Source organism: Lepisma saccharinum, chromosome 17, assembly GCF_977018435.1.
Source record: "Lepisma saccharinum chromosome 17, izLepSacc3.1, whole genome shotgun sequence".
NCBI lineage: Eukaryota > Metazoa > Arthropoda > Insecta > Zygentoma > Lepismatidae > Lepisma > Lepisma saccharinum.
Window position 1 is genome coordinate 24,403,539 of NC_139245.1, and position 12,193 is coordinate 24,415,731.

A 12,193-nucleotide genomic window follows, 5' to 3' on the forward strand; every position below is an offset into this window, starting at 1 on the left:
TAGTGCAGTAGACGTTCCAGGATGCGCTTTTAACTTCATACAGCCGCTCAGCAGTTCTTTACTGCGTTTTCGCACGTCTGCCATTTGGCTGGTTCCGTTTCCCGGTCTAACTACGCAGCTTACACGCCATTTGTGTGCAGAGTACTATTTACACAAACAAAAGAGGATCACAGGCCGTGCACACGGCTGGTGTGCCTGCCGCTTCACATTTCTTTGAGCTTTTTATGAAATTCTAACACACGGTCCTTAATGCCCTGTGGTCCTTAATGCCCCGGTTTACCTTAAATAAAATAAACTATAAGTGTAGCCTATCATTTGAATCTAGTGTTTTGCATGGAATTGATATCACCAGATTATTTGCTTATATTAGGCTATAGCTATGCTATTGAATCTTGTCTCTAAATCTGACACAGACGCAAACGTTAATGTTGGAATTGTTAGCAACCTCGTGGCAAGCTCTCATTTCATAAAGTGATGTCTCTTGCACTTTATCATTTATATTCTTTCCATGAAAATGATAAACGATTTATGTTGTTTTACACTTTGAAAAATTGTGTAATTTTAAGCATTGTGTACATGCCTAGCGAGAGAAGAAAATATCGACTTTGCATCACTACATTTATCAGTCCCTAACTACCGCGTTTGTTACAACCTGTCCGAGTTCCCGCGCTAGCGATCGCTCGACAGTTTCGGTGCCAATGAGAAACGAGGAAAAAATCGTCTGCTGGGCACCGAGGGGCGAATGGAAGCCAGAAGAGAGGCGCTTACGTAGACGCTGTTGCGACGTTGCGTATTTTAATTGGCTGCCTGGCTTTGACTTTCCCCAGCACGGAGAAAAGCCAGCGATCAGCTAGCGCGGGAACCGGGACAGGTTGTAACAAACGCGGTATACGCACAAACATTCCTTAAAAATTTAAAGAACGTCATCACCCCCAGCCCTCTTTAGTAATATTTCTTATCTACAGAAGTCAAAGTGGGCAATAAAATGATGTGGAAATATGACTTTATAGTCAAGTCGGTATGATAAGTTGCCAATATGCTAAATGGTCCCTGGTTCGCTTCTCATGAATGATAGATTTTTTTTACAGTGCAGTGCCAACTAGTATATGTTTAGAATGAAATTAATTACACATTTAGAAACGTCTGCTATTATTAATAAAAATGTAATGGTTTTGAGAGTAACTACTTGACATTAAATCTCTTAGAAAATGTGGAAAGACATGTGGAAGAGCCATAAATACAAAAAAGTCGTAGAGAGTTGATACGAGCATATTGTTGTGTATGGAATTGATTTCACTATAGTTCTTACTTTGTGTGGAAACCTAAATCTGAAAATCCTTAACAACCACGTCATTATAATTTTGTTTTAATATCTGTGGCTATGTATAAGAATAGCGAAACAAATCTTCTTATGACCACCTATAGCACATCGTTTTTCGGCCAATCAGTATCGTCCCGATTTATATTTGTACTATGCATACGTTGTGTAAAAGTATAAACGTCTGTTATATTCTTATTCTAGGATTCAACAATATCTCTTTAGATACAGGACGAGAACCCAGAGACTTAACCCAAGTGGACTCGAACCCATGCCGTCCTGCAGTCGGAGCAAAAAGCACAGCCCCTTAGACTGCACGACAATGAAGGAGGACCTAGACAAATAGTAACTATACCCTGTCCCAGCTAACTGTAGAGCAGGGCGGCGCATATCGGCAGAGGAGGAGGGGAAAATTTGAGTGGTGAAAGCGCAGCGTTACCAACCGTACGGTCCAGGCCTTAGTCCGTACGCTAAATGCACGGCTTGTCAAAATTTGTTCTTGCAGTTTTATCCCTAATATTTCCCTAAGAAATTCTTAAACTAATCGTACGGAACTTGGAGACAAAAATAAGGTCCGTTTGCCATGTGCATTCGGTATTATCCTTTTCAAAAGTTGGTGCCCGACCCTGTGGCCAAGTGGTTAGCACATCGCGCTGCACCGGGTTCGAATCCCGGTGGGGCTTGGTTGTTTGTGAAGGTCCATTCATCAATTTCATCATTTCATCACTCATCCCCATCTTCGCAAATTAGCCAAGAGGCACAAAACGCGAAGTAAAATAAACTAAATCAATCAATCAATCAATCAATTTTCAAAAGTTGGCAACACTTAGTAGGAAATCGGGTAACTCCCGTTTCTCACACTGTTCATTGGTGGAGCCGTCTCGCGTCACTACTTGCGCAGAGACTTGTTCTCGTTCGCCTGGTTTACAGTTAGCTGGGACAGGGTATACCCTTGATTATGCGTAGATCTGGCAACATGGCACTCGGTTGCCATGACAAACGGTGCTGCCATCTATTACCGAAAAGTTACTGCAAAATTGCCTTTAGTTCTCCCTTAAGGATTTATAAAACCATAATTATACCAACAGTGCTCTATGGCATAGAAAGCTTAACGCTCCAAAATAAGCATAAAAGTAGATTAACAGCAACAGAAATGAAATACATCAGAAGAGTAGTAGGAAAAACCAGACGAGATAGAATCAGGAACACTAAAATCAGGGAACAGCTACAAGTAGAATCAATTGAAGAGAAAATAGAGAGAAGAACACCGGACTGATATGGTCATGTCATGAGATTAGGAGAAGAAAGAAAACCGAAACAAGTAATGGGAGCGAGACCAGAAGGAAGGAGAGGAAGAGGAAGACCTCGGATAGAATGGGAGCAATACCTGTCAGAGATGGTTACTAAAAGAGGGAATACACTAATGGAAGTCAAGAGAATGGCACAAGATTGGAAGATTTTTTGCAGATGGCTGAAGGACCCCAACGCCTAACAGCACAAAGGGGAAGTAGAAGTAAGTAAGTAATCCTGACGGGAATTCAGAGGTGCAACCACGAATTTTTTGTCTGGAGGGGGGGGGGGGGAAGCAAGTACCAGGATAAATATGCCAATAATAATAATAATAATAATAATAATAATAATAATAATAATAATAATAATAATAATAATAATAATAATTAGTGTTGTTGATGGTAGTAGTAGTAGTAGTATAGTAGCAGTATCAAAGACATTATTGTCCTCGTAAATCACGCAAACAGGGGGTAGAAGCCTGTGCTAAAGTATTTGCGTCGGAACAAACGATTTGAAATATTTTTTTCAACACGTTCAATTTCACGTTACCTAATAATGGAAAACAAGCACACAAACTGTATTTTTGAAAGACAGAAAATGCATAACGAATATAATTCTTTTTTGTTTTTTACATGTGACATGTATAACTCTCATGTACAACACACGTTTTACACACATGCAACATGGAGCGACGTAAAATAAGAAAATACATACACAACATGTTTACACTAAATTGTGTACGTATTCAAAGTTTCTTCAATACATATATATATATAACATATTATTTAAATACATTACATAATCAATTCATTTGCCTCATAACTAACCAACAGCAAAAATAATATAGAGTGTCTCTGAAATGTGCGCGTTCCTTTTCCTCAAAATAATTGTTAATGCATTTAAGACAAAACTGCTGAACAGAAACAGTCTGAAGTACATAGTTGGTCTTACTTCTGTCTCTCTGGTAATTTACAATGCATTACAGAAAAGAATCATGTTGGAAGCGAAGCGAGCAAGTAAATTTTACGGAATATATTTTTATTTGTATAAAATTTGAAATCGAGCGGGGGCAATTGCCCCTCTGTGCCCCTCGTCTAAAGGTGCACTTGGTCGTTTGGGAGAAAAATGCAAGAAATACGTGGAGACTAAATTCATCTTGAGTATCCTTTTGTCCTGCTACTCTTAGATTCTGCTAGTCTTGCTGTTTTTTTTACTTCACTGCTTGCCCCCCTAGAATAGATTCCCGTCCAAGGTGGAGGGGGAGCAATGCCCCCTGTGGTTGCGCTACTGCTGGGATTGAATTTATCCCTGATAATTATACCTCGGATTTTTAGGTTCTAAAAAGTGTGCTTTTAGGTCCCTATAATAGGCTCTAAAAATCCTAAAATAGGTTCTAAAAACCTTAAATTAGGCTCGGAAAATCCTGAAATAGGTTGCAAAAAGACTTAATTTGGTACACAATTTCTGAAAAATACTGATTTGATACAATCGTTAAAAACAAAATTTCACAAGAACCGTAATAACCAAATATTAATTTTCTAAACAAATTTTCATTTCCTTATATCATTTTCAAAATTATCTACAAATTATTATAATACTGCACTTGTGCTGTTAGACAATGTTCCTTGTTGATATGAAAAATGAATCACGTATGTATAAGTTGCTGCACAATATCAGGGTGACTACTCACTTGAAATTCCTCGAATTCTGAGAATTACACGTGTAATTATTGGCTCCGGAAATTATGCGTGAATTATTGGCTCTGGAAATTATTCATGAATTTTGGCAAAACATAAATTAAGGTACAAGCGGATGTTTTCTCTATTCCATTTTTTTCTTCGTAGACGTGAAAAATTGCAACTTTTATTAATCAAAATTCAATTAAATTTATACATATTTATAAATGTCCTGAGACAAGTTTCTCTCAGTTTAACTTTTATTTTTTTTAGGAAGAAAAAACGTACATGGAAAATAAAACTAAATTGTCTCAATCCGTTTACTTTGTTAGTGTATTTCACAGAACAATCTATCGGACAGACGGAAGATTATTACAAAATAATATATCTTGAAGTTGATTATGTAAATTTTTTGATTGTCAATATTTTTGTGTGTGGAAGGGAGGGTGAGAGTCGGTAATACGTAAGGTTGGAATAGAGAAAACATCTGCTTATATTCTTGAAGTATTGGAAAGGTCACCTTGAAAACCAGGAATTATACGAGGGTCACTATTTATATTTTGAGCCTAACAATGAAAAAAACAGGAATTTGGCATTGAAAACTGCTTTATTGTTTTTCGAAGTATTCTCCTTTATGGTCAATACACTTTTGCATTCGTTCGAACCATTTGTCAAAGCAGTTTTTCCAATCTTCTTGAGATACCTCCATAATATGGTTTTTGAACGCATCAACGGCGTCCACGCAATTTATTCTTGACATTCGGGAACAAGAAGAAGTCATTGGGTGCCCAATCAGGACTGTATGGCAGATGACCCATCAATTCGATTTTTTGACTGTTCATAAAGTCGGTTGTTAGACGAGATGTGTGACAGCTGGCATTGTCTTGATGAAGAATGATCCGACGGCGTTTGTTTGTTTTCCGTATTTGACCGAAGACCTCTGGCAAACAAATTGTTGTGTACCATTCAGAGTTCACCGTTCTACGTTCCTCTAAAGGCACAGTTGCCACATGACCAGTTTTCCCGAAAAAACAGGCGACCATTTGTTTCGATGTGCTTCGAGCGCGAACAACTTTTGTTGGATTGGGTTCATCTTGAAACACCCATACAGTCGACTGCTGTTTACGTTCCGGCTCATATGCATATATCCATGATTCGTCACCTGTTACAATCTTATATACGTCTTTTGAAGCACCACGATTGTATTTATTGAGCATTTGTTTGCACCAATTGACGCGAGCGTCTTTTTGAGTTTTTGTCAAATTGTGTGGGATCCAACGAGAACATACCTTCCTCACAGCTAAATGATCATGTAATATTTTATATATGCTTGTGGAACTAATGCCTATGGTTGCTTCAATCTCACAGTATGTCACATGACGATCTTGCAGTATTAGGTTTTGCACAGCATCAATGTTCTCTTGAACAACAACGAATCTCGTCGGTGAGCGAATGGCGGCCACGATTAAATTCGTTATACCAGCGTTTCACAGCGGCAAAGGATGGGGCTTCATCGCCAAATGTGGAAGTAAGTTGATCGATGCACTCTTGTTTTGATAATCCACGTCTAAAATCGTACAAAATCAACGCACGAAAATGTTCACGAGTTAATTCCATTTTATTGTTGTCGCGCAATCTCCAAGGCAACATAAACAACACAAATGAAGCTATTGACAAAACATTTGAAGTACGTTATGGTCAATAATGCCAGACGATTCCGTGCAAACGTCAAATCGCGCCAAACTTTAATCATTGTTGCCAAGGCTCAAAATATAAATAGTGACTCTCGTACTAGTGACCACCATGAATCTTTTTGCGTTATCCACACTCAAACTCCGCCTTTTGTGTGTGAGGATCATTTCATGTGCTGAAAATTATCTTTAAACAGAAACATAGTCAGTAGCGCAAATTTGAATGCTGAAACATTACTTCACAAAGCATGAATGCCAAGATGGAGCAAACTGACACGAGAGTGAACAAGGCTGCACAGATCAGAAGTTTGCACTTGGGACTGTGCAGGCAGTAGAGACGATTGGGTGCCAAAACTGAGAATGGGGAGGGGTGGGGCAAGGACAATTTACTTTATCTTAGTAGGCAAGGCTTAGAATTAAGAGTCTATAGTGCAGGGGTAAAAAGTTGGAGGAAACTGTCCTCTTTCTGACGTCACTCTTACCTGCAGATATCAGTGATGTCAGAATTTTTTTTGTTTTGTTTAAAGCTTTGATAAACATCATATAGTTACTTGGAGGGAGGGAAATCGACAGAAAACATGTTTCAAACACGCCAGTCATTGAATTATTTCACCACCAAACCTAGTAAATACCTCTGTGAGATATAAAAATCCCGCAAAACCTAAAAAAAAAATATATACAAAACCTAAAAAAAGGTTTCATTTAGGCACATAAACCTAAAATACGTTCTAATAAGCAAAATGAGTCATTCCACGCCAAATCAACACAGATATGTACAATTTCCAACCTGACCATCTCCGATTTTCATGAAATTTGGGGAGTTGAAACTATGAATGGAACTTAGTAACTATGAAAATTTTTAGTTTCGTGCGTCTTGTAATTGTTAAATTATTCAAGGTCAAAGTTAGCAGAAATTGCCCTTTTTGAGCCTGTTTAGCTATACAAAATGTGCTGTAACTCAGTGGCGTCTCCTGACCCTGAACTTAAGGCGTTGGCAAAGAAGGAGTGTTAACCCCTCCCCCTCTAATTTCTGTGAACAAATGTTACAAATTTTGCCTGAACATTTTTGGTGTAAATTTAGAAATATTTAGAAAAAACATTAAATTACATAAATTATTTTAAATCAAGTAAATACTTCATTTAAAATATTAATCGTATTTGAAGGGTAAGGAGAAACAAGGACTGCCAAAGAACAGTTTAAACGAGAAAATTAATGTTCAATACTTCGCCATACAATTAATTTTTAAAGCACGAGTTTCAATGATCTTAACGTATGTGGACATTTCTAATTCCAGTGGGGGAGAAATTCTAGTTACTTGGGATATTGTATGTATTATACCTAGTCTGGCCATAAATACTGTTACACACTATTTGGTGAATAAATTGAATATGGTTTCAGATTTTTAAATGTTCTTTTAGTATGTTACAATTACATATATTACACACAAATAGCACCAATCAGTTTTCAAAATGTACAATTTCCGAAAGTTTGTAACAGTATTTATGGCCAGACTAGGTATATTTAACAAGCCACTTGGGCTAAAAGTTTGCAACCAGAGGGGTCTGGAACTCCCACCACCCCCTACAAAGAACACACTGGACATAAGAATGACTCGTTAATTACAAAATTGCTAAAATGCACATGCACATTCCCGGTTTTTCCCCTTACCCTTCATTTATTCTTCCAAAAAGTAATTTTGAAAAATCAAATGCTCATTACTTACAGTTACTTGAATTCCAGCTCTATTCTTCTTTCTTTAGAGAGAAATGCGCTGATCACCGCCTCATAAAATTTGGATTTATCCCCTTCTCGCAGCTTAGAAAGTAATTCTTTCTCGATGGAGATAAGACTTCAATTCGTCATCCGGTTCTGAGTTTGAGTAGAGCGGCAGAATGTGTGGATCCTCTTCAGTGATCAGAACGATCTCTCGACAGATGACGTCGTGGAAGGAATTGTTGCGATCAACACTGCTAATTTATATATTTCCGTAAACCCACCCACTAGATTCGTGTCCAGTAGATAATTTACAATCTCAATTGGTGTTTTCTCTGATCCTTCAGTGGAAGCATACCAAACATAAAGTTCATTCTGTAGTTTTGTTAAATTAAACAGACTACCATAAATTTCCTGCAATTTATGTACGAGATGATGAGGAAAGTTTTCTCTTTTATTGAAGTTGCCCCGTTTTGTGGGATTTAGTAAATCAAAATATTGCAATTTTTCAAATGATGCGAATCTAATTGTGATCTCGTTGCTGATATTATCAATGATTTCAAAGTAAAGCCTCCGGCAGTGGTCTTTCTGTGATTCGTTGTTCAGTCGCCTCCTTTTCATTTCAACAATCTCTTCCTCTTCTACTGCACCAGTTATAGAATTCCAAAGTGTTTCGAAATTCTCACTTTCCTTTTTCAGTTGTTGTTGAAATTCAGTTATTTTATTACTGCAATACAAAATATCAACATTTTTAGACTGCAATATACTGAATAATACGTCTGAAAAGGCAAGCAAGTTGGATAAAGCCTTTATTAAAAATATGTTTTCGATATCCTTCAGGAAGCTAGAAAATCCTCTTGAAGTCATTGCAGTCAAATGATCGAAGTCTCCACTTTCACTAACATGTTCAAAAAACATAAGCAGTGCTTCTCTGTTGTCATTGACTGTCCACACTAGCCTAGAGGTAAAATTCCATCTGGTAGGAGCTAATGACGGGAGCTTTCTGGACATGAAAGAAGAAAGTTCGTGTAACCTCTTTGGGGAATGAGAGAAAAACGTAGGCAGTAATTTAAGACCACAAAAGAACACCTTAAGCTCTTTGTTACATTCTAACGATTGTTGCAGCACCAAGTTCATGACATGAGCATAACAATGCGTAAAAAAAGCTTTCGGATACTTTTCCAAAACTTTGCTTTGAAGGCCATTCAAATGCCCACTCATTACAGAAGATCCATCGTATGTCTGGGCAATTAATTTATCCCCACACTTATATTTATCCACTATTTCAGTCACGTGACTAAAAAGAGCTCCTGCAGTTTTATCGGTGCTCATGTCATGAAATCCAAGAAATCTTTCAATGACTTTTTTCTGTGAGGCCGAAAAAAAACGTAACACGGTTGACACGTGAGATTTATTGCTAATATCTGATGTTTCATCGACCATGATAGCCACAAAGTCTGCGTTTTGAATTTCATTATAGATTTCATCTCTCAGGACATCCGAAACTGAATTTATTAAATCATTTTGAATGCCTGCCGAAGTACCGCGAAACACTGTAGAATTTAATAAATGTTCTTTTAATGAGGGATCGAACTCGGCACTTGCAATAAGGAATTCAATGTAATTGCCCTTATTTAGAGATGCTGCATTTTCCTCATGGCCTCGGAATGGCAGTTCTTGCTTTGCTAAATAGCAGACGGCGTTAATCAACCTCTTTAATATTTCCCTGTTCTTTTTTACTTTTTCATTGTGTAGCTCTATTTCAGCTTTTCGTTGAGTAACCAAAAGAACGTCAATTCTAGTAGGAGTGGCAACAAAACTACTAAATTTAAAGAAACTAGAAAGATGCAATTCAGACTCACTGTGTTTTTTCGCTGCAGTATTGAGATGATTCAAATCCGCATACCCTTGATAATGCCAAACATTTTTTTTAGTGGAGAATAATAAACATGTCCAACAGTAAAATTTATTCACCACATCACACCCGCAAAGCCAGTCTAAAATTTCATAGAGTTCTTTTCGAAAATGTCTCTCAAAACCTTTTCCAGCACCATTTTTTCCTTTAACACATGTTGACATCGTGAGATTCGGACGTGGTCGACCATTGTCAATCACTTGTTTCTTCTCTGAATACGAAAGCGAAGAAAAGGATTTATTTAAATACTTTTGCACAACACTTTCACTATTCTCCATCTTAAAATAATCACATCACTTCACACCACACGTTTAAAAAATAATGCACAATAATCACGAGCAAAACAACGCGGAACGCGGGGTGAATGAAAGCCAAACTGTTGGGAACAAATACAACCAAGGAATATAGAGATTAGGTAAAGCCATCCGAAGATTGCCGATCTTGCACGAACGCGTGACGTCACCGGAGAAGCAGTGAGCTCGGCTGAAGCAGACGGCCCCTAGCATTTATATGGGAGATTCAGAGAGCGAAAGTATATTATTACTTTTAGGAGGGGGAAAATAATAATTGTCATCCTCCAAGATGGTATTGAGGCATCCTTTTAATGATTAGTAACATAATTGAAAACGCGCTACTTTTAAAAGGGGGCAAAGTACATGTGAAAAAATGTATTTTGAAAATCCATATTCCTGAAACTTTCTGACCGATGCGCTACAAAGAAAGTTACGTATTCTCCTTTAGAATTTCGTCATTTTACAAATCGTAATATAATTTTAACAAAAACGTGGCATGCTAAAGAAGAATTAAAGAGTTTAAAAAATAATTTATTAATAGAATTAGTTTATTTTACTTCGCTATCTGTCACATATGGCTAATCGCAAAGATGAGGATGCGTGATGATATGATGAAATTGAAGAAAGGAAAGTAGACCCATGCCCGGGCGGGGATTCGAACCTGGGGGCCCTTGGCATCGTAAAGCGTTGTGCTAACCACTTCGCCACGGAGGTCATCATTACAAGGAAATAAACAGAAATTGGCATCTATATTTTAATATGCGAGAAACATTTGCGAGAATGTTATTGAAGTAACAAATAATTATTACAAGACGTTGTGATGAAAATTATTAATATATCTGAAATATCGAGAGTTGACCTTGCAGTCTCTAAATGTACTTTTAGGGTTACGCAAAACCTTTACTCAAAATTGATAGTGTAAATTTATAAGCTATTAAAATTTAAAACTTATTCCTGTTCGAAAAGAGAAACTGCCAAGTCAAATTAATATTTCGTAGAAATACATGAGTCTTTCATGAGGCCAAGAGAGTATTTGGAGGGGACGCTGGCTTGGGAAGGCTATAGCCCCGGATCTCGATCTGCAAAGGGGCTTCCAGTGGGAAAACATTCCTATGAAATAGTCCAGAAGAAGGGGCGAAATGATTTTTTTTAAATGGCTCAAGAATACAAAGATATAAGTGGATATTTGACAAGCTTAGTCTAAAACTTACAACTGAAGTCGTACGTGTGTGTGTGTGTGTGTGTGTGTGGGGGGGGGGGTGGCTACGTGAGGTAACACAGTGGAATATGATTCACAATACTAAAATTAAAATAAATATGTGGGAACAATAGAAATCAAAATATGTTGTAGCTAGTGACGGCGCAATAGTAAAGATGGAGGGGTAAATCATATTTTCCCGGGGCAATCATTTTTATTATTCCGTTACATACGACACAAAAATGCACATTTTGGCTAAAAGAGCATTCATTCATTTATTTATTTTGTCGTTTTACTGGGGGCAGATAAGAGAGAGAGAGAGAGAAATTGTCGAACGAGAATTGGGGGGCGCTCCTCGCCCCCCCCCCCGTAGTGTGGTCACTGCCTATGGCTATGCTGGAGAAGAATGCACCAATTAATACGCTATTAAATAAAACAGATACTTTTAAAACTTTTAATCAAATTATTTGTGAACTATGATTTAAATTTAGAGAGAGCACATACCTGTTTAATTTAATTTGGATGAGTTAACTTCTGAAGCCTGCCATTTCCGAGCCTTCTTCCGGTGTAACTGCACTGCCCTTTGAGCCGTAGCTGCTGCGTTCAGGTAGCGGAACGAGCTGAATACTAATTAAAACAAATATGTGACAAATATATATAAAAAATACAACGTGCTGAAGCTATTGACGGCGCTAGAGAAAAGACAGAAGAGAAACGTGGAGAGTGCAGTGATATTTTACGGGAAGCAGCACGCACGTATCCAGGAATTCCTTTCGGGGCGGCGGCTGAACACCATTTTTTAAAGGGGTATCACAATTGTATGTTTAAGGCCAGTGGTGGCAATTGGGTTACAAAATGGGGGGGGGGGGGGGTTGGACAAGGAGACAAGCATTAAGAGGCCATAGTGTGATAGTGTGGAGGCAAAAGAATGGGGAGCAACTATCTCCTAAATCGTCGCCACTGTTTAAGGCTGTCATTTTAATCAGAACGTGAAATCAGGACATTTTCTACCACTCAACTCCTCTGTTTCCATGCATTAATATTGTGTGCCGGAACCATCTCAGTATGTATGTTTGTCCATTTCTTCTCATCAGGCAT